The sequence below is a fragment of the Crocodylus siamensis genome, chromosome 5 (genome assembly GCF_052110815.1).
Source record: "Crocodylus siamensis isolate JL-2025a chromosome 5, ASM5211081v1, whole genome shotgun sequence".
NCBI classification, from domain to species: domain Eukaryota; kingdom Metazoa; phylum Chordata; order Crocodylia; family Crocodylidae; genus Crocodylus; species Crocodylus siamensis.
Genome location: NC_143399.1, coordinates 133,961,261 through 133,974,100, shown reverse-complemented (window position 1 = coordinate 133,974,100; position 12,840 = coordinate 133,961,261).

Below are 12,840 nucleotides of genomic sequence, written 5' to 3'. Positions count from 1 at the left end.
AGTTTATGCTACATGCTCATTGCACATGTAGATGCACCCTGTGTAAGCTAGTTTGCCCTGCTTCTCAGGCAGGTTTTGCAGCCTGCTTTGAGCTCCACAAGTAGACTGCTACCAGTGCCTGAGCTGGGTCAGCTACGTTCATACTATACTGCAGTCACAGCTGTTACTTCAACATAAGCATACCCTAACTCATGGATGGCATGCTTACATGTCACAGAACAGTGGGCCAAGCCCAGGCTAATTAGCACAATTGAGAAGCAGGTTATATTCACATTGGCAAAGCACAATACTAATGTAGCTATACCACTTGTGATACCCAAACTGGCTTGGATATTTCTAAATAGCATGGAGCTGTGCACCATTCACACATCCTAAAGTTTATACAGGGGATCCATGGCAGAGCCTCAAATTGAAATCAGATTTCATGAGACTTGATTCATTGATTCACCCACAAAACAATTTCTCCTGGATATTATGGCTTGCTTCGTAGACAGCTTATTCAGCCTTCTGTTGTTTATCCGGACCAGAACACTATATATCTTTTCTTACAGCAGAAGTTCAAAGGCAATCACACTTCTGTGCATAACTGAAATTTAATGCCCATCAATTTTGTGTGACAGCTGCTCTTCAGTTATCTAGATGTTTTGCCATCATGATGTTGTCTTTTATAATTTAACTGTACAAGCCCTAGCTACAGAAAGCATTGAGAGTATTTGGTAGCATTCCATTAAAGGGCAGCTGATTAGGAGTTTAAAGAGGTGCATGTCCACAATACTTCTTATGTTTCATTAATAAAAATCAAGGGAAGTTATTCAATATGAAAATAATCTCTTACCTTTGTGCGTCAGGCAAACTTGATTTTGTGAAGCTAGTCATGTTTTTTTTGGTTAATGCAGTAGAACTCAGAATATTCAGTAGTACTGCTAAAGAGTAGATGGAAATAGGAAACAGATGTAAACAAATTAGATTTAAAATAAATCAACTTCATTAATTAAAAATAGATTTAAAAAGCATTACTGTATAATGCATACAAGTCAAATCTAGCCAATATGATGAAAGTTGTTTCTTCAAGGTTGGGTGCTTACAACTACATTTTGTTTTCAAAATCTAGAACATAAAGACCCAAAATATGTTTCATTGAGTAAGGTATCAGAATAAGCTTGTGATGTACTAGCTTATGATGACTTCATTACTTAAATGACTAGCACTTGATCCAGCATTAAAAACATACAAAGGCTTTTAACCCTGTCTTTCTCACAAATAACATTTTGCTTACTTTTGGACCCCTCACCATATTTAATATAAAACTTTATAGTAGAAATGTACAGATGATTATCCTTCCCTGAGTAAATTAGGCAGAAAATCTATTTAAATAAAGACTCCATAATGCAGCCCTTAATTTTTAATAGCAAGTTGGTAATATGAAAATAAATAATTGCTTGTTCACAGCTGCAAGCCAGAAATTGCATTATTTCAAGAGGATTCCCTGGTACAATCATTTTTATTTCAAAGAGCAAAATTAGGTAATATTTTGCTGTTGTTCTAATTAGACCCAGGGCGGAAAACGAAACAGCAGGACCTTGTCATCCCCTTGTGTATGGAAATATAGTATTTGGACCTCATTAGAGCTGACCTCGTTAGAAATTGCAATGTCTCCCATACATGCAGAAAAACAGGACTTTAAATTTATCAAACATGCTTGGGTTCTTCTTTAAGGATAAGTAATTTCATGTCCATAGATGTTCATATCCATAGATGTTCATTTATACACAATAGTTAAAGTACAGATTCCTATTTTCTTCATTTCTTCTTCTTTCCTTCTTTTTCTTTATATTTAATTGCAAAACACTTTTATTCTTTGCCATGGTCATCAGTGGTCCCTTGATGCGAGTATAACAGTCTTCCAGTAAATAGGGAAGTTGTTGGTCAATCCATAGATGACTGAGGAGGCAGGATCTGCATGTTCAGCAACAGATGTGGCAAATAGTTCCAGAAGGAAGAAGTGAATCCTGCTGATATCAGGTCACAGCTCTTTCCCTTTGTCTCTGGATTTATTTGCCTCATAGTGAGGCAAGATTGCTCAAAATGATTGATACGTTATATATCACGGTGCTGTTGGTGATGATTCAGTGCTTGAGTCTCCCAGGTATTGATGTTAATATTGTATTTCTTCAGATTCACCTTCAAAGTGTCATTGAATCTCTTCTTTTGCCCACTTCTAGAGCACTAACCATAAATGACTTAGGAGTGTAGGACCTGTTTTAGGAGCCAGTTGTCAGGCTTCCTTATGATATGTTCTGTCTAACAGAGCCGGTGCCATATAAACATGGGTTCAATGCTGTGATGTTTGCTTGAGCCAGAAAGCTGGTACCAGTTCTTCAGTTCTTCCAACTGATATGGATCCTCTGATATGGATTCACTGTGATGTAGAGGTGAAAGCCTTCTTTTATTAGATGCCTTTATTCTTATATGCATAAAAAAATCTGGGTCCTACAATCAGTCTGGCCTTAACTTTGTGACAACACCTATTCACAGACAACAAAATCTGAGATCATCAGCTAGTGGTTTGGCAAGATATGACCAATTTTAATACATTTGTATGCAATGACTGTACCCCACCTACAAGATATGAATAGACTTGATGAAAACAGGATGGCTTACACAGGGCTCTAGGTATTCAGACTTCAAGACCTTCAAGAAAGCGGAGAACATCTGAAATAAGATCCTGCAACATATAGTTCCTGTTATAAAAGAAGATAAAAGAACTAAAGGAAATAAAAAGAGAAAAGTATCCTTAGCATATATTTATATGTCATAGCATGCTTTCTGTTAGACTGATTTAAAGAAATGTATTTAAGGACAATGAATAACACCAAAACAACTTAGCAGAGCATCAAAAAAATCACTAAATATTTAATTATAGTTCAGTAAAGATGGAACATGCAAAAAAGAGTTTTTCAAAATGAACCCCAGGATGAATTCAGTTTTGAGTGTATTTTCACCTGTGTCACCACTGAGGAGGGATAGCAACACCTAGATGAAGGGTTTGATGCAATCACAGTTCAAAAAGAATCACCATTTTCTTCTCTCTGGAAGGATGAATAGGAAAGAATCACATAATTGCATCTTACAGCAACAGTAAAAACTCTTTTGATCTTTCCTGGATGTAGAAGTAGAATAGATATTCTTTAACAAGGAAGCAGTACTGCACATGATCAATACACAGAGAATGCCCACCAGTATAATATTCATGTAAATAACTGTGTTGGGATGCGGTCCCACTGTGTACAGTGTGTAATGCTCTGTTAGTACAGCATCATGGCATTGTAGTTTCCAAAATAAATCTTAGACTTCTGTAAAGCACAGGGCATTTTGATATTTGCATGTGTATTAGCCAATCAAATAGCCCAACCCACGTACACCTGCAGCCTTCTCATCATCTCTTAGGCTAAGCTTATCACTATCAAAATCTACTTCTTAGTACAATGACTGCAGTTCAATACAGAGTTTGAGCAGCATGTTTTTAAATCTTAAGAAATAGCAAGCAAAATTGAGCCTTCCAATACATGATGAAAAATTACCTGCAGAAAATTACAATGTACCATAGCATATGTCAAGATGGCCTTTTCTTCACCAGGTGATAAAGAAAAAAAGCTCAATGTCTTGAAACGTGTTATTTTAGGACATTGCTGACAGAAGGTAAAGAAAGCATAATAAAATCTGTCTGACATGACCATTCAGGAAACCAACAAAAACTGACTGGAAAAAGATAAGCAGGAAGCTGAGTTACCTAGAACATGGATGAAGAAGATGGGGAAGAAATACTGAAGCATCAGAAAAACATCCACTCATTATAGCTATCATTTTTCCAGAATGAAATCTTAAGCAAGCTGTACCATGAAATATATTTAGCCAGCCATGGCAAAGACTAGAGACACTGCTAGCTTTACCCACATTATTTTCCTTTGCCACAAACATAGGAGCTATATTTGGGAAAAAGCAAAATGTCATCAGCTTTTTCTTGTACCTGCTCAAGAAGTTTGTTGAATTGTTTGTGCTTCCTCACCATACTCCTCACCAAGAAGACAGAGGTCAAACAATACCAGCAATTGTTATCACCCCAAAAGAATCACACAGTAGGAAATAAATGATAAAGCCGTATGTTGACTTTCTAACAGTCCAAGGAGTAACTATAAGCAGAAAAAAAACAAATACTGCGAAATTATGAGAAATAATGGCCTAGATCTGAGAGCATACTCACTATAAATTCTGTAGGATAGAGAGATCAGAAACTGCTGCCTCTTACCTTTGGAAAGCTGTAGGAGGGAAAATGAGATTGATGGATGAATTGATGTTTTCCTTAATCTAATTCTCAGAAATGGCTGTACTATTTGTGCTGAAATTCTACCCCTCGCAAAAAGAATAATTCACATGGAGACAGAGATAGCATGAAGATTTTAATCCCAGTTGTTAAAGTTTGACAAGGTAATAAGCAACTGAAAACAGCTGTTCATCACTGGCAATGCCTCACAACCTATATAACAGGCAGTGCTACCATCACTTCATAATGGATAACCATATGATAAAAAAGGAGTCTGTGTTTTTCCTATTTTAAATGCATAAATTTGGATTAATCTGATTCATAATTAAGAAGTAAAGCAGAAAGATGAGACAAAGGTAGAGAGTTGTGAAAACCAAGATTCTGTGGCAAGGTGTAGCCAAATATTGAAAGATACTCACAGTACAGTGCTATAAACAATAATTAGTTCTTCATTATCATCATTTGGAAATACAGATACATTTTAGATCAATCTCTTCCTTGCTGGAAATGCACAGCTTGTATGGCTTAAACCTTGAACTTTTGCATTGTTACATGTCTTCAACGTCTGCAGGACAATACCAGGTATTCATTGGTCTTAATCATAAGCTGCCCCCCAACAAGACAAACTTGCAGGACAATTAAGAAATAATGAATTAATTTTGGACATCACATTACCATTTTACAGCACTCTTCTGTCTATCCATTGAGTCAGGATGATGTCACTCATTTTTATTACATTTAGAAACAACATTGGCTAGGTACAGACTTAACACCTATCATGTGTTAATTGCCCAGAAAGCATTCTAAAGCCGTAACTGCGCAGAAGTACGTGGCTCTTAGATTGCTTTAAAAATAGTGGATCATGCTCTATGTTAACCCTCAATGGATGAGGTATTAGACTAGAATCATAGAAAATTAGGATTTGAAGGGACCTCAGATTCCACCACCTCTCTGGGTAACCTGTTCCCATGTTTTACTACCCTGCTAGTGAGAAAATTCTTCCTAATATTTAACCTAAACTTCCCTTGCTGCATATTGAGACCATTGCTACTTGTTCTGACTAAAGTGCTTTCTCTTGGAGCTCTTTATCAAATGCCTGTGCCTGATCCCATCAAGGGTTAATTTGGAGTGTGATCAGTACCATCCCAGGCAGCATTGTGCAGGGTTGCACCCTAGCTTTGGGCAGAGCTCCTGTGCTCTGCCCAAGCACCGGGCCCACCCCCACCTGCCAGCTGTCATTGAACCAAGTCAATGACAGCCTCTGATCCCAGCCCTATTTCTTTCCTTCCACCAGCCATAAGCCACAACCTGACTGAGTAGCAGCTCTGCAGAAAAGAACCTGGGGGTTACAGTGGACAATAAACTGGATATGAGTCAACAATGTGTCCTTGTTACCAAGAAGACTAACAGCATACTGTGCTGTGTTAGTAGGAGTGTTGGAGCAGATCGAGGGAAGTGATTACACCTCTCTGTCCAGCACTAGTGAGGCCACATCTGGAGTACTGTGCCCAATTTTGAGCACCCCACAATAGAAAGGGTGTAGATAAGTTGGAGACAGTCCAGCAGAGAGCAATGAAAATGGTGAAGGGGCTGGGGCACATCACTTATGAGGAGAGGCTGAGGGAACTGGCTTCATTTAATCTTCAGAAGACAAGACTGAGGTGGGATTTGATAGCAGCCTTCAACTACCTGCAGGGGGGTTTGAAAGAGGATAGAGCTGCAGTGTTCTCAGTGGTGGCAGATGACAGAACAAGGAGCAATGGTCTCAAGTTGCAGCAAGGGAAGTTTAGGTTGGCTATTAGGACAAACTCTCTCACTAGGGGGGTGGTGAAGCATTGGAATAGGTTACCTAGACAGGTGGTGGAATTTCCATCTTTGGAGGTTTTTAAGGTCTGCTTGACAAAGCCCTGGCTGAAATGATCTAATTGCAGATGTTTCTGCTTTGAGCAAGGGATTGTACGACATGACCTCCTGAGGTCCCTCCTAGCCTTAATTTTCTATGATTCTATGAGATGTACCCAGCCCCTATCACAGCTCCAGGGAGATACCAGTGCCCAGCCTGTCCCAGCCCCAGCACTCGGCAGATGGGCTCCCCTGCCTGGATCCCAGCCCCTCCCCAGGCATCCCCACTCCAGCACAGAGGTCCCTTCCAGCCTTGCTTCTCTGATTCTGGTCACTGAGCAGCAGAGCATAGAGCAGCATGGGGGAGGACTGCTTCCCTGTGCCAGGCAGCCAAACAGAGATGGCTTGCTCATTTTGTTGTGCTCAGGAGTCTCTATCAGCCTGAAAAGTTCACAGAACATGCTGTGAGGTGTGGGAGACCTCCCTCTCCCTGCTCACCTTGGGAAGTGTGAGCCCCCCTCCCCCTGCCACTGAACAGTGAAAGTCTGTTCAGCTGAAATGCACTCTAATTTACAGCGCTTTAAGTGAAGTGTGATGGAGTGATTTTGCCACAGGCTTTTTTAATGTCTGTACTTAGCCTTTATCTAGTGTAGACAAATTTACACAAGGGGTTAATGACCCACACATTTTGGTTTTTTCCTAAGAACAAATGAAAATAGGTGGCAATGCTGGTTTCTTTTACTGTTAAGAACTGTGTTTCACAAAAATAATGTGAGATGACTAGGAAATCTGTCCCTTTAAGTACAAGGGAATTTAGATGTCAGAATGAAAGTGTCTAGAGATAAAACAGAAACAACAGGAAACACATAACATAAGAAATGTGGATCAGGCCACAGTTCAATCTAAGACCAAAATGCTGAATCTACACAGTGAGAGAGACAGGGAAAACAATAAACAAAGTTATTTCCATCTGATCATAATGCATTTTCCTACTATGCAAAATTAATCCAGAAACTTGATCTTCTCTGTGAATGGGTTGGATCCATGTGTCAGCAACAATTAAAGAGGCCAAAAGAGAAATCCAGTTAAGGTTTGATGTTAAAATTATGCTCAGAAAACAAGTACAAGTTTTCACCAGTATTTCTACCATAAAGCAAGCACTGGACACAGTCCATGGCAAAGAACTTCTCTGGAGAGTAATTTAAATTGCTCATGTTACAATACACTTTCAGCTTCAAAAAGAGGTATTGCACTCCACTGTATTGTGCTGCAAACTTTTAAAAGGCACTGGACTGTACATTCTTGCTTTGTACGTAACACAACAAGGTTAAGCAGGTTGCAGTTCTTGTGCTCAGAATTTCCCAGCATGCAACTAGCAACCTGAACTCCAACACAGAAGAAAATAACTGTCCATCACGAATCTGAGACAAACCACAAGTAGAATGAGCAGAGCAGAAGCTATCACTAGGTGGCAATATACCTTTGTAAAAGAGTCCTTCTAAGGCACAGAAGAAATATGTACTTTGTCAATTGATATGAGGTATAAAAGGAAGAGGTACAGAACCATGGATGACACAGGACTGGCTTGTGAATAAAGCTGCTATTGGAACGCTGTTCACATGTACTAGTTGTAGCCAGATCAGATGACAGTGTTACAAACTATTTTCAAATACACATAGCATATCTGAAGTACAAACAAGGTTTTAGAATCAAACGTCAAAGAGCTTAGTCCTTCAAGGTGCTGAAAATCCCAATCCAACAAAGTACTTAAGTACTCAAAGTAATTTCCAAACTCAGTGACTGGTACAATCTCCAACACAAACCACATTTCTACCACCTAAGTATGTAAAGCTCATTGTAGTCTGAGTCTGGTGTTAGAGAAAGTCTGGATCTGTAACCCATAAAGAAAATGCACCGCTTACCCCCAACAACATAAGCATTTTAATGAGAATTTCTCTGCTAAAAGAAATACTGGAAAACTCCCATAAGCACTTCTCTAATGAGAGATTTTGACATGTAAACCTATAAGCAGACAATACATAAAGACTGAGAACAACAACATACTTTCCAGGGCAGCACACTCTGCAGTGACATTAGTGAACAGGTCATCAAAGGGAAATATTAATAAAATACAGAAAATGCCCATACAAGTATTGGAATTGGTTCCCCTCTGGACAACACTACAAATATGTCAGCACAGTATAAATGCCCCCAGAAGGAAATATTTACATGCTAAATTTCAAAAGTAATGTTAGTTAGAAAAATCAAAAGAGAACTGGTAAATAGAATGGAAGAAAATGGGAAGGGAAAAAAGAACAGCATTCCTGAAATATGCTATGACATTGCTAATCCTTCACTCCAGCCTCAGAATGTAAGAAGTGACAATGCAGCAGAGTCCAAATAGTCATGGTCCACATGACTACCCACGTCTGCTATCAAAGAAAAAATACTGGATCCATGTTTGGGGTGTTGTAAAGACAATATTAAAAAATTCCACTGGAAACTATTTTTAAAAGAAAATATCCTTCCCCCAACTTCATGTGTTTGTATTTCAAATATTGCAGCATTGTGCCAGTGCAGTACCAGAAAGCATTTTAGCTGAATGGAACAATTGCTTTAATCACAGTTATTGTACCTCACATCAAAGTTAAATATAATTATTAAAAATGCAAAAGTATCCTAAGGTGTACAAGAACAATTGCTGGAAGCTGGAGCCTGATTAGACACATACGCTGGATTTTTTCTGATTCCTTTATGTCAGCACCTGGATGAAGAACTGCTTGCTCAAACCTAATAGACTGCTGGGATGATGGTTGGCTAAGCAAATGCTGTCCTCCTCCTTTAGCTAAAACGCCTGGTCTTTTGTCAAAATGCTGTGAATCTTCAGTGTCCCGCACAGCTTCTTATTAAGTCTCAATGACCAGTTCTTTCTATAGTTGGATAAAAGCCCTAACTCCTCCTTCTCAGATGTTTACCTGGTCAAGTAAATCTCGTATTTATCACCACCAGGTGAAGCTTGCATCACTCTCTGTACCTCCGGATAAAGGTGGAACCTCTAAAAGGACTCTAATCTTTGCAGAATTGCATAATCAGTCTCCTCAATGGGCTGAGCCCAAAGTGAACACCACCATTGTGTGCGATACCTTTACTGGCTACCATTCTGCTTGCATTGCCAATTGAAGGTGTCAGGCCAACTTCTATAATTTTATAGCCACCAATAAGTAAGTTAAAATAATATTGGATCTTGATTCATGTCCCAGCCCTGGGCCAGTCATCTGTGTTCCTCTTAAATCATATATCTTACAAAGACCAAAGGAGAAGCACAAAGGAGCCTGAAGGCGTTCTGATGTGAGGAGCTTCAACAATGCAATAAGGTTTCAGAGGAGATAAAGCTAATCCAATGGTCTCCTTTACAGCACCCTTTTGTTGGAACCCCTTTACAGACCACCCCCTTTGATAAAGCTTTTCCATCATAACTGCAATGATTATAAAATGTTGCCATAAATCACTGAAGTTAATAGAGCTATCCCAATTCACCCCAAAATAAGATTCTAGCACAATAGATACACATATACCATGGATGCTTTCCCATGGCCAACAAAGGAAGAAAAGCAGAAAGTGAAAGTGTAATGATAGATTCTGTAGAAACCTTAGGATAAATAAATTTGAAGTATATTGACATCAGTGTAATTATTCAATGTTTCATTAAATTGATGTAAAATTGATCTGCCCCAGTAGATATTAAAGTATTTTTAGCAGTCACAAAATTGTGTTGAGAGAAAAAATATAATACATATATCTATCTCTACACTAAAGAAGATTGAAAAATATTATATGTCAGTGTTAAAATCTTTATGAGAAAAAACATGTTTGAATGGGCAACATCTCTTTTTGCTGCGGTAAAACACAGTGTCATGTTGACATGGGCACTGTGACACGATATGCCATTGTTTCCCTTCCCACATAAAGAGCTATAGAAGCTTAAGTGAAGCATTAGCCTTTATCAGATGCAATATATGCCATCTTTTTAAAGATGGCGAAAGTGTTTTTTCTCCAATTAGTTGATTTCTTCAGCTGGAAAAGTCAGTTGATGAACAAACAATACCCTCCCTTTCCTTTATACATTTCTTTCTTTCACTGCTTAAGATGCCAAAATGCATAAGCAAAAGGTGAAAAGAAGCATGAGGATAACCCCTCGCTACAGAATCTATTCTTTCGTAGTTAACTAGTAGGGCTGTGTAAAATCTTGACAGCTGTTCCATTTTGAAGCTGTTTTGAGCTCAAAACAGTGAAATCGAAATTAAATTAAAGGCTTTGAAATGAAATGAAGGCACTCGAAACATTTCAAACGTTTCAAGTTTTGAAGCCAGGCTTGCTTGCAGCTAACAGAAACTAAGGAGAGGGATGGAGAAGAGGGGGGAAAGACTGCTCTGATATTAACATCCAGCTCCCAGTTCAATTCCCCAGCTCTCTGATTGCTTCCTCAGCTCTTTCCAGGGGGCGCAGGCCCCTGATCTGCATATGGGGTTTCAGCAGTTCCTGGTTTGATTCCCCCAGTTCCCAGTTTGATTCCCCAGCTCTCTGATAGCTTCCCCCAGCTCTTCCCAGGGGTCAAAGGGCCCCGGATGATACAGGTTGACAGCAGGCTGCCGCTGCCAGCTGGGGATGGCAGTGGCTCTGAGCTATTTCCCCAGCTGGCAGCAGCAGCCTACTGAAACCCCACATGCAGATCCCCATCCCCAGGAAGAGCTGGAGGAAATAATCAGAGACCTGGGGAATCAAACCAGGGACTCTGGCTGACACGTGGAGCTGCCCCAACTCCCAGACAGTGTGCGGCACCCTGCCAAGCTGCGCCATGGGGCAACTGCCATGTGGGTGCCAGGCAGGGGGAGGGGATCCCTGCTGCCCTGTGCTGGGGGGGCTCTGCCATGAGCCTTTAGAGGCCCCAATCACCATGGGCAGAGCCAGTGAGTGTGGGGTTTGTTGGGGGTTTTTTTAAAGCTCCGCACTTGCCGGCTGCAGAGCATGCGGATGACAGCATGCTCCTGCTGCCAGCTGGGGCCAGCACTAGCACTTGAGTCTTCATGGCATAGCCTGCACCAAGTGCTGGGAAGAACCCAGTGCTGGTGTTGGCCCCAGCTGGCAGCGGCAGCCTGCTGTCATCCTGCACCCAGATCCAGGGGCCCGCACCCCCCTGGAGGGCTGCAGGGCTGTGCCAGATCGTCCCGGGGGACACAGCCCCCGGATCTGTGTGCAGGATGACAGCATGCTGCTATTGCCGGCAAGTGATACTAGTTTTGCTTTGAACAGTTTGAGGTGCAGTTTCTCAAAACCCCATAGACCTAACTCCTTGAAAACTGGCAAACATTATGTCCTCAGAAGGAGCTACCATCCCTGAAATTCTCATCCAAATCAAGGAAAAAATGACAAAGCTGTAGGCGTTTTTTTGATTCCCCATTATAGCCTATGGACAAAACAGCAAAACGTGTTGAAACAGTGAAATACTTTAAACTAAATTAAACAAAATGAACAGTGCCTCAAAACAGCAAAATGAAACACCATCCCTTTGAAATGGCGAAACAGAAGTCGAAACGAAATGATGCTGTTTTGCACAGCCCTATAATAACTAGTGAGCCAACCGTCTCTCTCATGTGATTCCACTTAAGTCAGAGAAGTTAAATGCCGAGATATGAATTTGATCTTGTAATGTCTAAATATTACAAAGATTTATCTCTAGGCTTTAAAGAAAAAATTGGGAATGCCAGCATCACAACTGTATGAAGGGTACAGAGCCTTTGAGTACAATAACTAAGGAAATATGGTCCTATTTGGACTGTCAGGCTTCAGAAATATATAGTAACACAACACTGTGTAAAAATACTCAAGTTGTGCACTGCCTTATAGGCATGTGTATCTAATATTAAATAACCCCTACATTTTTAGGAGCTGCTACAGACTTCCAGTAATTTCTATACAGTATGTGACACAATTACCTAATCATTTATATCAGGCTAATCACCACAGTATACAAATGTCAGCAAGTTCACTACAGTCCTGAACTGGATCTAGTTTCCTTCCACCTTTCCCAAACAGCTCCCATCATTTATGTTTTTAATTTCCACCTCTTCTTCCTTCACCTTCTCTTGTCCTAAGTAGCTTTCAGTTTGGCTATACACAGTGACAAACTAAATTTTAAAAGTGAGTTTCTACTTTGCTGTGAAGATGGTTACATTTTTGATGACTCAGCAACATCAGAAAAGGATGTTCACAGGCTTGAATTGGCTACCAAGAAAAGACCATCTCCTGCTCTCAGCAACTTCTTACTGAAGGTGAGCAGTTTCGTAGTTTGTATGAAATGTAAATGGTGAGGGAAACGGTGTTTCCTAACAAGGGAACAAAAACGCATGCATATATGTGATTTTTAATAGCACTTAGCACCATCTTATTCAGTTCCCTTCCTCACTTCCATAATTTGCCTTTCAGTTACCACAGGAGAAGAACGTGAACACAGACAGTTGCTGCAGAAGAGCTGATGCATGGCAAGTCCCCATCTCTTTTAACACAGTTTGCTTGTCCATAACCATGGATAAGGAGTAAAAAGGTTTACACTTTTGGGATGTATACACCACCATGTGCAAGTCCTACAAAGAACATGCAATGCATTTAAAATGTGCTTC